Below are 14,552 nucleotides of genomic sequence, written 5' to 3'. Positions count from 1 at the left end.
ACTTCAATGAATTGCTGTTGGCTGGTTGTACTATAGCTTGAAAGACTCAAAACCACAGGGAGCCTAGTACAAATAGGTATAATACTTTTACAGGCTATCCCTCTAAAATTTCCACCGGGGTCTTATGGTGAAGAACAGAGACAAACTACCCAGTGTTTGGCCAGGTCAGGGGGAAAGTAATCGATGTGAAATACAAACTAACTCTTATAAATAAGCCCAGAGCATCCACCAAAACAAGCCTCAGCAACAAGGGAAAAAAGGACACCTTATATGACTTAGGAAAAGGAAAGTCACCTATTTCTATCTGGATTTTAGACTTTCTGGCTCACCTAGAGGGGAAAATATAAACCAAGAAACACTGATGATGCTTCACAGTTCAAGGTCACAGGCACAATCATAATCATAGGATTACAGAACGCTTCCCCTCCACCTAACTGTATCCCTGCTTCATGACGGTGGATTACAAGCAAAATAACTTCAAAGCTCAAACTCTAAGAAAGAGCTTCTAGGGAAACATAGAGACCATAGTAATGAACAGCAAAGGTACTTCAGGAAATTGGAGGCTCTAACATTTCAACTTGTAACAAACAGCAAAGGCATCCTAACTCTTAGCCAGATCATCATACAGCCTCACAATAAAAGCTTGTCTACTTCAGTTCCTAGAAGACAATACATCATGCCCAGCTTCTAACAAAAAAAAATCCAGGCATTCCAAAGACAAGAGAAATCTCACAATCTCAAATACAAATGAAGCATTAGAACCAGACTCTAATATGATGGGGACATAAAATAGCGTGATTGGTATACAAAAGTTCTAATGAGGAAAATGGACAAGAAATTGCCCCAGAATTTAGAGATTTAAAATATTGCACATTTATCATCTCATAGGTTTTATGAATCATGAGTCAGGACATATCTTCACTGAGTCCACAGCTAAGGGTATAGACACATTCCATGGAACCTAGGATCTCATCTGGAGGCCCAGCTGGTAAAGAATGTCTTTTCAAGCTTTCTCATGGTATGGTTGGCAGGGTTCATTCCATTAAGAGCTTTTGGATACAGGATTCTGTTTGCTCACTGGATATTGATGGGGGGGCACCCTCTGTTCCTTGCCATGTGGACCTCTCTAACATGCCAGGTTACTTCATCTAAGCCAGCTAGGCAGAGAGTCGTCTAAGCAAGGTAGTGCCATAATATCCTTTTGACAAAACATGGAAATGACTTCTCAAAGCAGCTATATTCTGCTAGCTAAAAACAAGTTACTTAAAGAGGGTGAATTATAATTGTAACTACTAGGGAAACAAGGACCATTTAGGGCCATCTTAGAGATGCTTACTATTATGCTTATGGTCATTTAAAGGGCAATATAGCCGGGCATGATGGCACACGCCTTTAATCCCAAAGGCAGAGGCATGCAGATCTCTATGAGTTTGAGGCCAGCCTGGTCTACAAAGTGTGTTCCAGGACAGCCAAGGCTGTTACACAGAGAAACCCTGTCTCAGAAAAAGAGAGAGGGGAGAGGAAGGGGGTAAGGAAAGAAGAAAAAGAGAAAGGAAGGAAGAAAGAAAGAAAGAAGAGAGAGAGAGAGAGAGAGAGAGAGAGAGAGAGAGAGAGAGAGAGAGAGAGAGAGAGAGAGAGAGAAAGGCAGGCAGGCAATATAATTAGGTAAGCTCTGTGCCTGGTTAATCAAATAGTCTGAGAAAGCAAAATTATTTCTTTTCTCCTTCTTTCCTTTCTCCTCCACCTCATCTCCTTACAAATGTAAAGGAAGATCCTGATAAGCTTGGAGAAGTTAAAAATGCCCAACAGCCTAAAGCTTGTAGAGACCCCAAAACCAAAAGTCGTCTTCATCTTTCTGAGTTAAAGATTAAAGCTAAGAGAAATTAAGTTAATAATAGAATCAAAGTTAAGTGAGAATAAGTGGTGAGTTGCTTTTGTAAAGTTGGATACTTGAACCAATGACATTTTAAGAATTCAGATGAGAAATTTCAGGGGATATAAAGCAAAATAGGAGAGGGGAGGTTTCAAGAGTGCCAGGAAAGGCTGCCAGACCCTTAGGCAATCCAAAATAATGAGTAGCATGCCTGCTTTTGAAGGGCTTGTTCTTTGGACAAGGCAGACTAGACTGGAGATGCTTGAAAGCAAGAAGACAAGTATTATAGCAAAAATATGAACCTGGTGGAAAACCATGCAAAGAGAGGAATTGTGCAGAGACATCATGGGGATGAACAGCCTCAGAGTAATTGCTGTAAAGGACTACCAAAATCTTTCCATGCCATAGCCATGGTTTGCAAGTTCTGATCAGCAAATCCCAACTGCCAGTGCAAACTCCTGCCGTGCCCACTCATTCCAAGCATTTGATAACAACACACACTCCTGTTTCTGAACAGCCATGAGAGCGCAGCATGCTACTGTACTTGAAGGCACTTTCAAAGCCCTCTCCACTGTGTGATACCTGCCCTCTGTTCATCAAAAGAGCTGGTAGAACAAAGAACAGGTGATGAGCAAAGTCTACAGAAATAAGTAAGAGTGCCTGGGCTGCACTGGGGAGATTTTAAAAGAGGAATATGGGATTTTACATAAGTGCTTGACTTATGAGGAACACATAGGAATGACAGTCGTTAACTTACTGTTGCTAACTCCTGATTCCCTTACTGTCTTGGTGTCTACCAAACAGTAGTGTGATTTCAAATCAGGGCATAGAAAAGGCTATCCAACTATTGCTGTATGTAATTTCTATGATTCTAGTCTCTGTGTCCTCTCAAATTAGGGTTCTCAACCTGTGGGTTGGGACTCCATGGACAAACCTCTATCTCCAAAAATGTTTGCATTGTGATTCATAACAGTAGCAAAATTACAGTTATGAAGTAGCAATGGAAATAATTTTATGTTTGGGGGCAGATCACTACAACATGAGGAACTGTATTACAGGGCCGCAGCATTAGGATGGTTGAGAACTGCTGTCTCAAAATAATCCATCTAGCAACTCACTAGCTAAAGAAAATGACCTGCTCTTTCAGGTACAAAGGAACATCATTTATGCCATCTCAAGGCTGTATTCAAATAGATGTAGATATAGCTCACTGATAGAGGGCTTGTCTAACGTGCACAAAATTCAGTGTTCCATCCCTAGCATTGAAAACATAGAGAGGACGGGAAAGTTTCAAGGCCTACTTCAGTTCCTTGCTGGCCAAATGAATCCAGGAAATCACTTAGACTGAGTGAAATGAGGATTGTTTCCCCTCTCTCCATGGTAAGATGAGTGGAGAGCTGAATGAAGTCATGCACACAGTAGTACTTCCTCATCACCGAGCATCTGTCTAGTAGTGTTAGTCAGTTGACACATTACACACTGAGAGCTGAAGTTGTGCTGGAGATCACAGGTAGACTGCAAAAAGCTCTGTAAGCCATTTGCAATAGCATAACTAGGCAAACCACAAAGAAGTGCTCAACTGGACAGGCTTAACTTATCAGGCCCCACTCTAAATATAAATCCTACTATCTGTCTTCATAGTCCTTCAACACACTTTTGAAATTATTTTACATCTGCAAACAGAGGACAAAAATGGTCAATACCTGGCTCTCCAGTATGTTAATTGTGTAGTAGTTCAGAACGATTAATTTATTTTAAATTGCCTTTAATTTAGCAATCAAATTTTTGCAAAGAAGAAATATTGATAGGTTCATTTTCATCTCATAAGGAGAAAATACAATGACACACTTTATTCAAATGTATTTTCCTGTGACTTAATAACTATAAGATGCTTGTCTCTTGTGAACAGTTATTTTAGAAATTCCAAGTTTATTTGGAAGCATTTAGTCACTATCTCTTGAACTGAATCTGTAATGTCAACATGTCCCTAAATACCTATTGAAGAATAGCTCCAAAGGTCTCTTTCAGCACTTGAATGAATTCTGGGACTTTCCACCTACCTTCCCTTCCGTATTTGTGGTGAACGACGCCATCCTAAGAGAAGAGTAAGAAGTCCACACCTACCATTGTGGATTAGCCACATTTTCACCAGCAAATCACCCTGAACATGGTCTCATTTGAGTGTTCTTTATGGGAAAGGCAGTATTAAGTAGATCTCAAAGGGATTACTTGAGTAATAAAATGAAACTACAATTTGTATTAAGATAGAATATGTCAATTTTTTTCACTAAGGTCCCAAAACAATTTTTCAGGTAGCTCCACACAGATAATTAACTCATCAGAATAACAATCATCAAAAATAATACTAATGGACTAATGGACTCTAAAAAAAAAACTTTAAAAATGATATCATTCACGCCGAATGGTCACCTGGTGTAAAATAATCACAAACCTTCCAAATTGTATTAATTTTCTCATTGCTGTGATAATATGCAAAAGAGAAAACAAATTTTGAGGCTCATGGCTTAAGAGAGTATACTCCATCATGGCAAGGAAGGCATAGCAAAGTTTATGGCAGCGGTAGCTTGCAGCAGCTGCTTAATTACGTCAGAGAACAATATGAAACAGCAGAAGCAGAAAGCAAACAGAAAGCAAGGCGAGGCTAAAAAGCTCAAAACCCACCCATTGTAACCCACTTCCTCCATTGAGGCTTATCTTAGTCATGTTTCTGTCTCTGTGTTAAAGGCAGTAACCAAAAGCAATTAGAGAAGGAAAGGATTTATTTGACTTATATATTCCAGATCACTGTCCATTGAGGGATGTCAGGGCAGGAACCAGGAGACAAGAACTGAATCAGAAGCTGTGAAAGAGTGCTACTTACTGGCTTCGTCTCCATGGCTTTAGCTTGCTTTCTTATACAACACCGGGCCAGCTACTTAGAGGCAGCACAATCCCCAAGTAGGCTGGGCCCTCTCTTATCAGTCATTAAGAAAATGCCCAACAGATTTGTGTATCAGGCTTTTCAGGGACCACCAGCCCCCAAATCATGACATGGAGACTTATTATTAATTATAAATGCTCAGCCTTGTCTTATGCTTGCCCCACTAGCTCTTATAACTTAATCTAACCTGTTTCTCTTCATCTATGTTTTGCCTCAGGGCTTTTTACCTTTCTTTCATCCTGTATGTCCTACTTTTACTGCTTCCTCTGTGTCTGGTTGGCTGGTGGCTGCCCGGCTGCCTGGCCCAGGGCATCTCCCTCTCTCCCTCATTATCTTCTTTCTGCAGCCTCGATTCTTCCTCCTACTTCTTCTTCTCTACTGCCTAGCTATTGTCTGTTCTGCTTCTTGTTAGACCAATCAAGTGCCATAGGTAGGCAAGGTAAAACAGCGATACATCTTTACATAATTAAACAAATGCAGCATAAACAAATGTAACCCATCTTTACATCATTAAACAAATGCAGCATAAACAAATGCAACACATTTTTACCTAGTTAAAGTAATATTCCACAACAGATTTTTCCTACAGGCAATCTGCTGGAGACATTTTCTAAGATGAGGTTACTCTTACCAAATAATTCTATATTTGTGTCCTATTGACTCCCTTCCCCCACCTTTAAAACACTTAAAAAAAAACAATGAAAACCAATAGAATGCTCTATTTCTTAAAGGTTCTGCTACCTCCCCAAGCAACATTACCAGCAGGGATCAAATGTCCAAATTCACAAGCCTATGGCTGACTTTTCACATACAAACCATAACAAAAGGTTTAGGGTATAACTCAGTACTAGAGAGAGTCCTTGCCTAACATACCCGAGGTTCTGGGTTCAATCTCTAACAAAAACACACACTGCTCTGTCTGTCTGTGTGTCTGTCTGCATGTCTTTCTCTCTCTCTCTCCCTTGTTTGTGTGTATGTGTGTGTGTGTGTGTCTGTCTGACTCTGTCTCTGTCTCTGTCTCTCTGTCTCTCTCTCTCTGTGTCTCTCTCTCTGTGATACAAGAAAATGATAAAAGCAAACAAAATCAAATGACACTGTGATACTGTGACTATGTCATAGAAGTGTATTCCACTGGCCAACTTCCTGTATGATGTCAAATAGCCCATATTATTATGGACAGCTTTTAAAATGTACTTTTTCAATTAGAATAAATTATGCCTGGGTAAATAGTAAAGTTTATGAAACCCCTGAAGAAAAGCTTTTTCTAAATTACTGTCAGCTTTACAAGGGGAGGCCCAGGGAGATTTATGGTAGAGTTCTTGTTCATTCTTTCTTCCCACCTAGTGCCTCTTGGTGAACAAACGTTTAGCCTCGTTCCTTTTTGGGAAAACAGTGTACAGAGATTTTGTTGATGGCCTTTCCTGAGTAGAAGCAGATAAGACATTTTATGGTAGTGAGATTTAGACTTGGAGGATTTGCTCTTGGATTGTAACCAAGGCAAGAGAATGAGGCAGTTCTCCAACATGTGTTCTTTAGGTTGGCTTTATAGATTGCTTGCTGATTAATGGACTTTGTGGAGTTGTAAACTCTCATAAGGCTGATACCAAGGCTAGTTCTGCTCTTTCTAGTGTGGTTCTAAGTACGTTGTCATTAAGATCAGTTGTTTTCGCAAAAGACAGAGACAAATGACTTGTTTTTTTCATTGGTTTCAAACTAAAACCAGCTCTCCACTTTCTTTCTTGAAAAAAATTCTTCTTACAAATATTATGATCTTCAAATATCTGATTTGAAACTAGTTTTAAAGTTGTTCTACCCATTAAGTAAAAAATGCTCAGGTCAAAAGAGGTTACTTATGAACACTGTTTTTTTTTTTTTTTTAAGGGTATAATCTTGGCGTACTTAATGAGTGAATCAAATTGTGCAATGAATTTCAAGGACTCTTCCTATAAGAGCAATTCTATCCTCATGAGATTTCAATACAATAACAAGCAATAACCACAACTCACACACAACATGTTAGGTTTGATACTACAGTGTCCTGAACAGTGGTTTCAACCTACGGTAGTTTTGCCTTATGGTGGTCATTTAGCAATATCTGGAAACAGTTTTGGTTGATCAAGCCTTCAGTACTGTTGGAATCTCATAAGCAGAGGCCAGAGAAGATGCTAAACATCCTACCATGCACAGGTTAGCTTTCATAATAAAGATTTATCTGGTACAAAATGTCAATAGTTCTAAGGCTTAGAAATCCTGACCTAGAATCATGGCTGAGCCTGGAGAAAGTACTCATGCTGGGGTGAGGAAGAGAGAGAGGGGTGTGTGTTCATTGGCTCAGCTTGAGTGTGAATTGAGAAAAGGTCAAGGGCTTGACATTTTTCACATTTGAGTGTCTTAATGGAGCTATTATTACTTCAAAGATCAAAAGGGGGGAAACTAGGTAAATGCTGAATTTATAATGAAGTCATGTCTTTTCTTGCTTCTTGATTTGCTTCCAAAGAAAAAAAGAAAGGAAATCATCCACAGACTGAAGTTACCACTTTTTAGTGCCTGAGTAAATTAAACAAGAATGGGCATTACTATAGGGAGATGGTGATATCTATGTCTTCATTATAGATTTAGCCAAATGCACAGTGCTCTCTGGACAGCAAGTTGGTTGCTCTGAGGTGTTGGGACAAACTGACATCTTAATCTGTGATTTATAGGGTGTGTCACTTCAGTCACTCAGTTTAAGTTCCTTAGCTCTGTGCTTGCTGGCCCGTTTCTATGCGACAGTTGCTCTTGGGTTGGGAGCAGCTGCTTTCTCTTAAATGCCTGCGCCTATGTTTGCTACATTTCTATGACAATGTGTTCACACCAATATAATTATGACTGCATTAGCACTTGCCCTGTAAAGCACATGATTCAGGGGTTTATGAGGAGGTAATAAAAACTCACTTCAGGCTTAAACTTGTCTCTGGGTGGGGGCAGTTGTAAATGGTCATTGTTGGTTAGGGCCTTCTGAAGTTTGTGGTCATTAGTCCTATTTATGGGTTATTTCTCTGCAGAGCCAAAACTATGTGCTGTAGGATTTAGAGCTTTAATCATTTAGCAAAACACAGAACCCTTGCCAAGTTTCATTGGCATTCATTAATTCTTTCACCAAATATTTGAGTGCCTAAAATGGGCCAGGGGCAGGTAAACAACCCTGAGTTCATGTTCTCATAGAGCTTGGATTCTACACAGGGAAACAAAGCAAGAAGTGGGGAGGGAGAGAGAGGCCAAGGAGAAAGGGGAAGAGAAAGAAAAGAGAAGAAAGGAAAGATGGAGACAGGGAGGGAGGATCTGGAGGAGAAGTAAAGGGGAGAGGATGAAGAAGAAGGAGGAGAAAGAGAGAAAGAAAGAAGAGATGAAGGGAAGAGGGTGAAGACAGAAATGTCACATGCTAAGAGCTTTACCGAGTATTGAAATAGAGTCGTTTGTGGCTAGTTTAGAACAGTAGACAAAGACAGTGTCTTTAGGAGCTTATGGGAAGACAGTCTTTTCTGCCCAAGGCATTCCTGGCAGAGACATCAACTGGCATAAGCCTCCTAGGCTGGGTGGGTAGGCCGGCCCATGGGCTGGGGCAGGAAGGGCAAGGGCAGGATGTGGCAGATGTGATAGGGAGCGGAACCAGGGCAACCAAGCCCTTCTAAACTAGGATTTGAGGCTTGGCCTTTAAAACAGGGGAGGAACGTGGGATGATCAGAGTTTGAAATAGATCCTTTTGACAGTTTGGGTTTGTAGAGGGAGCAGGGAGCATAGTTGGGAAATCCAGATGGTGACATTGTGAACTTGTTTGCAAGGCTGCCTATACAAATGGCCGAGCAATGTCCAGAGAGTGAGAGCCAGACTGCCACTGTTCTCTTGCTGGAGTAAACTCCTGCAGGAGATCTATTCAATTAGGAAGAATAGAGGAAAAAATAAAGCCTTTGTTAGTCAGCTTGTTCACCTGTAAAATGGGCTTTATAATACATGATTTTGCAGAATTGTCCTCAATTGACAATATATGAAAAGCTCTTAGCCCCAGGTGTGTCAGCTGTTAACACTTCAACTACCACACAGACATGGGAAGGCAAGGAATTTTCTTTTTAATTTTTTTTATTTTACTTACCTATTCTTTGAGACATTCATACATGTATTCAATGTGTGTTAATCATATCCAATTGCTCTCAAGACACAATTGAGAATTTTTTGTGCTTGAGTTGAGTAACAGGGGACCACCCTAGGGGCTGAAATAGTTTTTTCTCTGTTCTTCGGTTTTGATGTCTTTTCCTTCTCAAATCTGCTGTACTGTTTTCTTTTGCCTCCGATTGCCCTCCAGAAAGATGGCACCCATCTGAACATGTGCGTTCCAGTGGTTTTTAGAATCATGAAAGAGGTCTGCACTCTTTACAAGCTAATAAAAACAATGAGAGAGAGAGAGATGGAGGGAGGAGAGAGAGAGAGTCCTTCAGCCATCGCTAATGCCTAATTAAAACATTCTCATCACTCTAAAGTGAAATCCTGTACCCATTAGCAGTTCCTCCCCACTTCCCCTTCTCCACAGCCTGTGGCAACCACTAATCTGCTTCCTGTCTCTCTGTATTGGCCTCTTCTGGACTTTTCCTATCAGTGGAATATAAACTATTTGTCATTTCCTGCCCTGCTTCCTTTAGTAGGCCTTATGTTTTCAAGGCTCATCTCTACTACAATTAGTCTCCTATTGCTGATATAGTGTTGAAAATGGAATTTTTTTTGCACCATGGTTATAGCAGATAGGAAACTATACAAGCAAATTTTCTTAATCAAAATGAAGAATATGATAAAGGGTAAGAAAAACCTGGCATAACCTGAAGAAAAGTGGATAATATGAGTTCTGGCTGGAGTTTGTTGATGATTGCTCTTACCTTAGAATGTATCATAAATATAGTATTCTCTTTCTGTACTATTTTGGTGCTACCACAATTGTTCTATTTTCAGTCCCTCTTATAAAGCTGTCTTTCTGGTTTTAGTCCACCCTCCACCCCACTCTGCAACACGTCCCTTTTCTGTAGTCTGCAACAAACCTGGCAAACTACAGCCCATAGGTCAAATCTGGCTTGAAGCATACTTTTGTAATCAAAGTTTTATTGGGCCATGGCCACACCCATCATTTACATATTATCTGCGGCTGTTTTCACTTACCATAATAATGTTGAGTTGTGGCAAGGGAAATCATATGGTTCACAAAACCTAAGTTATTAATTATCTTGCTGGGTATGTCCCAAAAGATTACTGACCCCTGGTCTAATGAGTGAGCGAGGACAGGATCCCAGAGTTTATTTGGTTCTAATCAGAATGATTTGTAGCTTATTGTGACTTCTCTGAGCTGGAGCAACTCATTCACAAAACCATGAAAATAATAAAATTATTTGTAGAAATAATTTTCCCTTTATATGAGGGTAAAAAAATATTATTTCAATGAAAAGTGATGTTAGATTATTTCTTAATATTCCAGGACTGTTGGTGAGTGTAACTGCTACCTTGTGGATTATAAATGTCAAGTTACAACTACATATATTCATACATGCCACCCAGGGCTGCACACAAGCATATCAGACTTGACAGTGGGTATGTTATTTATGCCTTCTTGAACTTGGGGATTTTTAGGTTCCCAGAAACTCCAGCTAAAAGCTTGAGAAACTGTCCACTTGATCTACTGTTATGACCTGAGCTCACACATTTAGAGTCTTGTAATAAAAGCCAGGCGATTTTCATGTCCTTGCCCCTTTACCTGCCAATGCCAACTGTACCATTTTATCTGGGCTGAGGCATTACCTCAAAGCAACCTATTTGACTTACATGTTTCTTCCTTCCTTTTAGACCTGAAGAGTTAATGGCGGGAAACAAAAAGATTATGGTTATACCATCTTGTTTTCTGAACAAAACTGAAATATAATCTTACTTCCAAATGTGTTCTTTATAAAGCTCACCCCTTAATAGCACTGGTCTTCTTGACCCAGTTGTACCCATGGCTCATGTTTCTCATGTGCCTCGTTCTCTTTATGCTTCTATCTTATCCACTAGTCTATGAGCCTTCAAATGAAAACAGCTCTTTTCAGTGCTCAGTAGAGTACAGTACGAATGAGGTACTGAACCAAGTCAGTTGAATCATACACACATCTTTTAAACCTTCAAGCATTCTCCTTCATGTGTGCTGTATGTTTCATCTATAAATGCTCCACATTAGCATTGTTTGCTTGTATTTATTTTATTTTATTTTATTTTTTGGTTTTTCGAGACAGGGTTTCTCTGTGTAGCTTTGTGCCTTTCCTGGAACTCGCTTTGGAGACCAGGCTGGCCTCGAACTCACAGAGACCCGCCTGGCTCTGCCTCCCGAGTGCTGGGATTAAAGGCGTGCGCCACCACTGCCCGGCGTTTGCTTGTTTTTAATACTGAGTCTTTCTATGTTATCCAGGCTGGTGTGGAACTCACTATGTAGCCCAGTCTGACCTCAAACTTTTTGTATCCCTGCCTCAGCCTCCAGAGTGCTGGGACTCCGGGTATGCACCACTGTGCCTGGTTAACACTGGTTTGTTGTTGATACTGTTGGTTGGTTGTTGTTGGTGGTGGTGGTTTTTTTGCTTTGTTTTTGGCTTTTCTTTTTCTTTTTCCCTTTCCTCTCACTCTCCCAAAGGGAGAGAAGAACGATCCTCAATGTCAAGAGGCAGCTGCAGGAAAGCAGCCCCTAGATCCGGCTTCATGCTCAGGAGGGAACATAGGTTTCCTCCTCCGTGGTCTTGGGGCTCTACTCAGTCAGAGAAACTAGTACGGAACTATAGAAATGATCCCTGAAAGTAGAGTCTTAACATTGGTTTTTTTAAATGATGATTTATTTCATGAACTACTCTGATGTGGTTTTTTTCTGCAATGTTGATTATTTTCTACCCTTTAATCCATGAATTTAATTGTCATTAGCAAATCAACTGTAGGCCCTGTGGAAGATATAAAATACTTTCAGGTAGAGTGACAAGTATTAAAGTATCAAAATATGAATATTCATACATACATTTACTAAACATGATAAGAATTCAAATAAAAATGATTGGATGTTATGGAGGAAATCACATGAAGGGCAGGTGATATCGACTAGGGAGTATGAATGTCAGAGTGCTGACTGGAAACAGAATTCATTTCACATGGTAAAAACAAAAATGTGTTGATGAAGGAGCTGTTTCTAGAGATGGGAGCAGAACTAAGGGAACATGGAAAATGTGCTGGTTTCCTTACATGGTGGAGGGAAAGGGGGACAGAATGTGACAGTTAGTGAAAACTGATGCTACTGGAGAGAGGTGGTACCCAGAATGGCACTCAGGTGGGAAAGGAAGTGAAAACACGTGGTTACTTGAAACCCTTGCAGCTCTTCCTGAGACTTTCCAGTGGCTGAGCCCGCCACAGAGCCAGACAGAAGGGGGATAGAGTCACACAGAGACATGCATAGGATTCAGGGGTACAGAGCAAGATACAGGGCCAGACAACAGCTAATGGGAGTAGAAGGTGGAAAGAAGTGAGAAGTCAGGGATAGCCTTTCCTGGGTGTGCTGTGGAAGTGATGAGATGACCTATAAAGGTTCAGAGGTCAAGAGAGGAGCTTTCCAGTTAGAGGGAGTGAACTGTGTGAAGTCTTTGAGCTAAGAAAAAAGTCTTAGGGAACATAGACACTAAAGAAGAGGGAATAAGGTTGCGGTGAAGGGGGCAGGGTTCAGGTCACGGATGTCCTGTGTGTGTTAAAGCCAGTTGGAATGTCAGTCCTAGTGCTGTGGCTGTCTGGTGAATGAATGAAGCAGTCTCACTGAGGACTGCAGCGGGCTGGGAAGGAGAGATGATGAGGTTCCAGTCAAGCATGGGGCAGAATAAGGGTCAGATATTTCACTATAAAAGATAATGTCTTTTCTCTCTGTTCTTGATTGTGATGTGATGGGACCAGCTGTCTCAAGCTCTAGCATTTGTGACTTTCTTGAAATGGTAAGCTGTAGCCTGAAACTATAAGTTGAACTAAAGCCTTCCTGCTCTATGTTTCTTTTGGTCAGGGGGGTTTACCACAGCAACAGAGATGAAACTAAGACAAATTGCCACTGAAAGGTCATTAGAGTAGTGCTGAAATCAGTTGAGAACAGAGAAGCTTAGTGCATACAGCATTGCTTTGCTTACTGGCACATAGTACTAGTACCTTTGACTCATTTCTCCAAGATTTCTCGGTTCCCTGAATCCAGGAATGATCCGTCATTCCCTTTAACCCCATGTTCTACATATACAATAAATAAAATAACAATGAATCAATACTTATACATGGAGCAAGAGAATGAACAATGAACAGGCCTTAAATACGATAGAATGTAAAGATGTGATTGGCAGTCAAGTATATTTAAGTCTTCTTTTTCCCTCTGATGTTTCCTCTACTTAAAGAAGAAATCACTAGAAAGAGTGTTCAGGGAAGTTATTTGGGACCTCTCAGACTGCAAAAATATTGCTATACATACTGCTATGGTTAATGTTGACTGTCAACTTGAAAAGGCCTAGACTCACCTAGGAAACAAGCCTCTGGGAACACCTGTGAGGAATTTTCTGTAATTAGTTAATTGAGGTGGGAAGACCCACCCCAGATATGGGTGGTATTATTCCTAAGGCTGTGGTGTTGGACTGGATTAAATGAACTGAACACCAGCATTCGACTGTCTTTGCTTCTCAACTGTGGATGCAATTTGACTGGCTATCTCATAATCATTCTGTCATGACACGCTCAAACTGTCAGTTAAAATAGACACCTCTTCCTTAGGTTGCTTTTGTAATGTGTATTGCACAGTAGTGAGAAAAGTAACTAAAACACATATAAAATTCAAGTGTAAGCACTACATTTTACGAAGCCATTAATTATGTAGATTCTCTGTCCAGATTCAGCTAGTCCATTTATGTCATCTGGATATCCTTTAGTTGAAAGAATATTGCACCTAGTACCTGAGCTTTGGAACCGAGAATTTTAGTCAAATTCTAGCTTTGCCATAAGCAGCCTGGATGATACTAGCAAAGTGGCTCAACGTGCCTGGATTTCATTTTGTTCATCTGTAAAATGACAATGGTGATATCCATCTCGACATCAAATTTATAACTGGGATAATGTATGTAAAAGTACAACTTTGAAACTACAAATGATTGCATAAGTCTTCATTATCATTTATTAGTATTAATTAGATGTCATGAATGAAGCCTGCTTGATTTTTATTTTGTTTTTCTTTAAAATATTTTGTTATATTTTTATTTTTGAAATTGAAATGTAATTACAGCCTTTCCCCTTCCTTTTCCTCTCCCTAACCTTTTCCATTTAAGCCTCTTGCTCTCTCTCAAATTCATGGCTGCTGTTTCTTTAATTGTTGTTACATACGTGTGTGTATGTGTGTGTGTGTGTGTGTGTGTGTGTGTGTGTGTGTGTGTGTTTCTAACTATATAAATACAACTTGATCAGTTGTTTAGTGTCACTTATATGGATACACTATCAGAAGCGACCACTTGCTATTAGATAACCAATTAGTGTGTTCTTCCCTGGGGAAAACTATTTCTCCCTCTCTTCCTCAGTTGCCTATAGTTCTTTGTCTAGGGGTGTGGTCTGTGAGATTTCCCAGTTCCATGTTAGCATGTTTATTGGTGCTGTCCTTGTTCAGGTCTTGCATATATATTTGTTTGTTTGTTTGCTTGTTTTCCAAACAGG

At 40.1% G+C, this 14,552-nt stretch overlaps 1 pseudogene; it reads right to left on the bottom strand.

The window, feature by feature from the left end:
• Positions 1-11,456: 11,456 nt before the first annotated feature.
• Positions 11,457-11,657, bottom strand: LOC131900348 (small nucleolar RNA U3; annotated as a pseudogene).
• Positions 11,658-14,552: the final 2,895 nt, after the last annotated feature.

The sequence above is a fragment of the Peromyscus eremicus genome, chromosome X, assembly GCF_949786415.1.
Source record: "Peromyscus eremicus chromosome X, PerEre_H2_v1, whole genome shotgun sequence".
Lineage (NCBI taxonomy): Eukaryota > Metazoa > Chordata > Mammalia > Rodentia > Cricetidae > Peromyscus > Peromyscus eremicus.
Note: the sequence above shows the minus strand (reverse complement) of the source record. Positions and strands in the feature narration are given on the sequence as shown.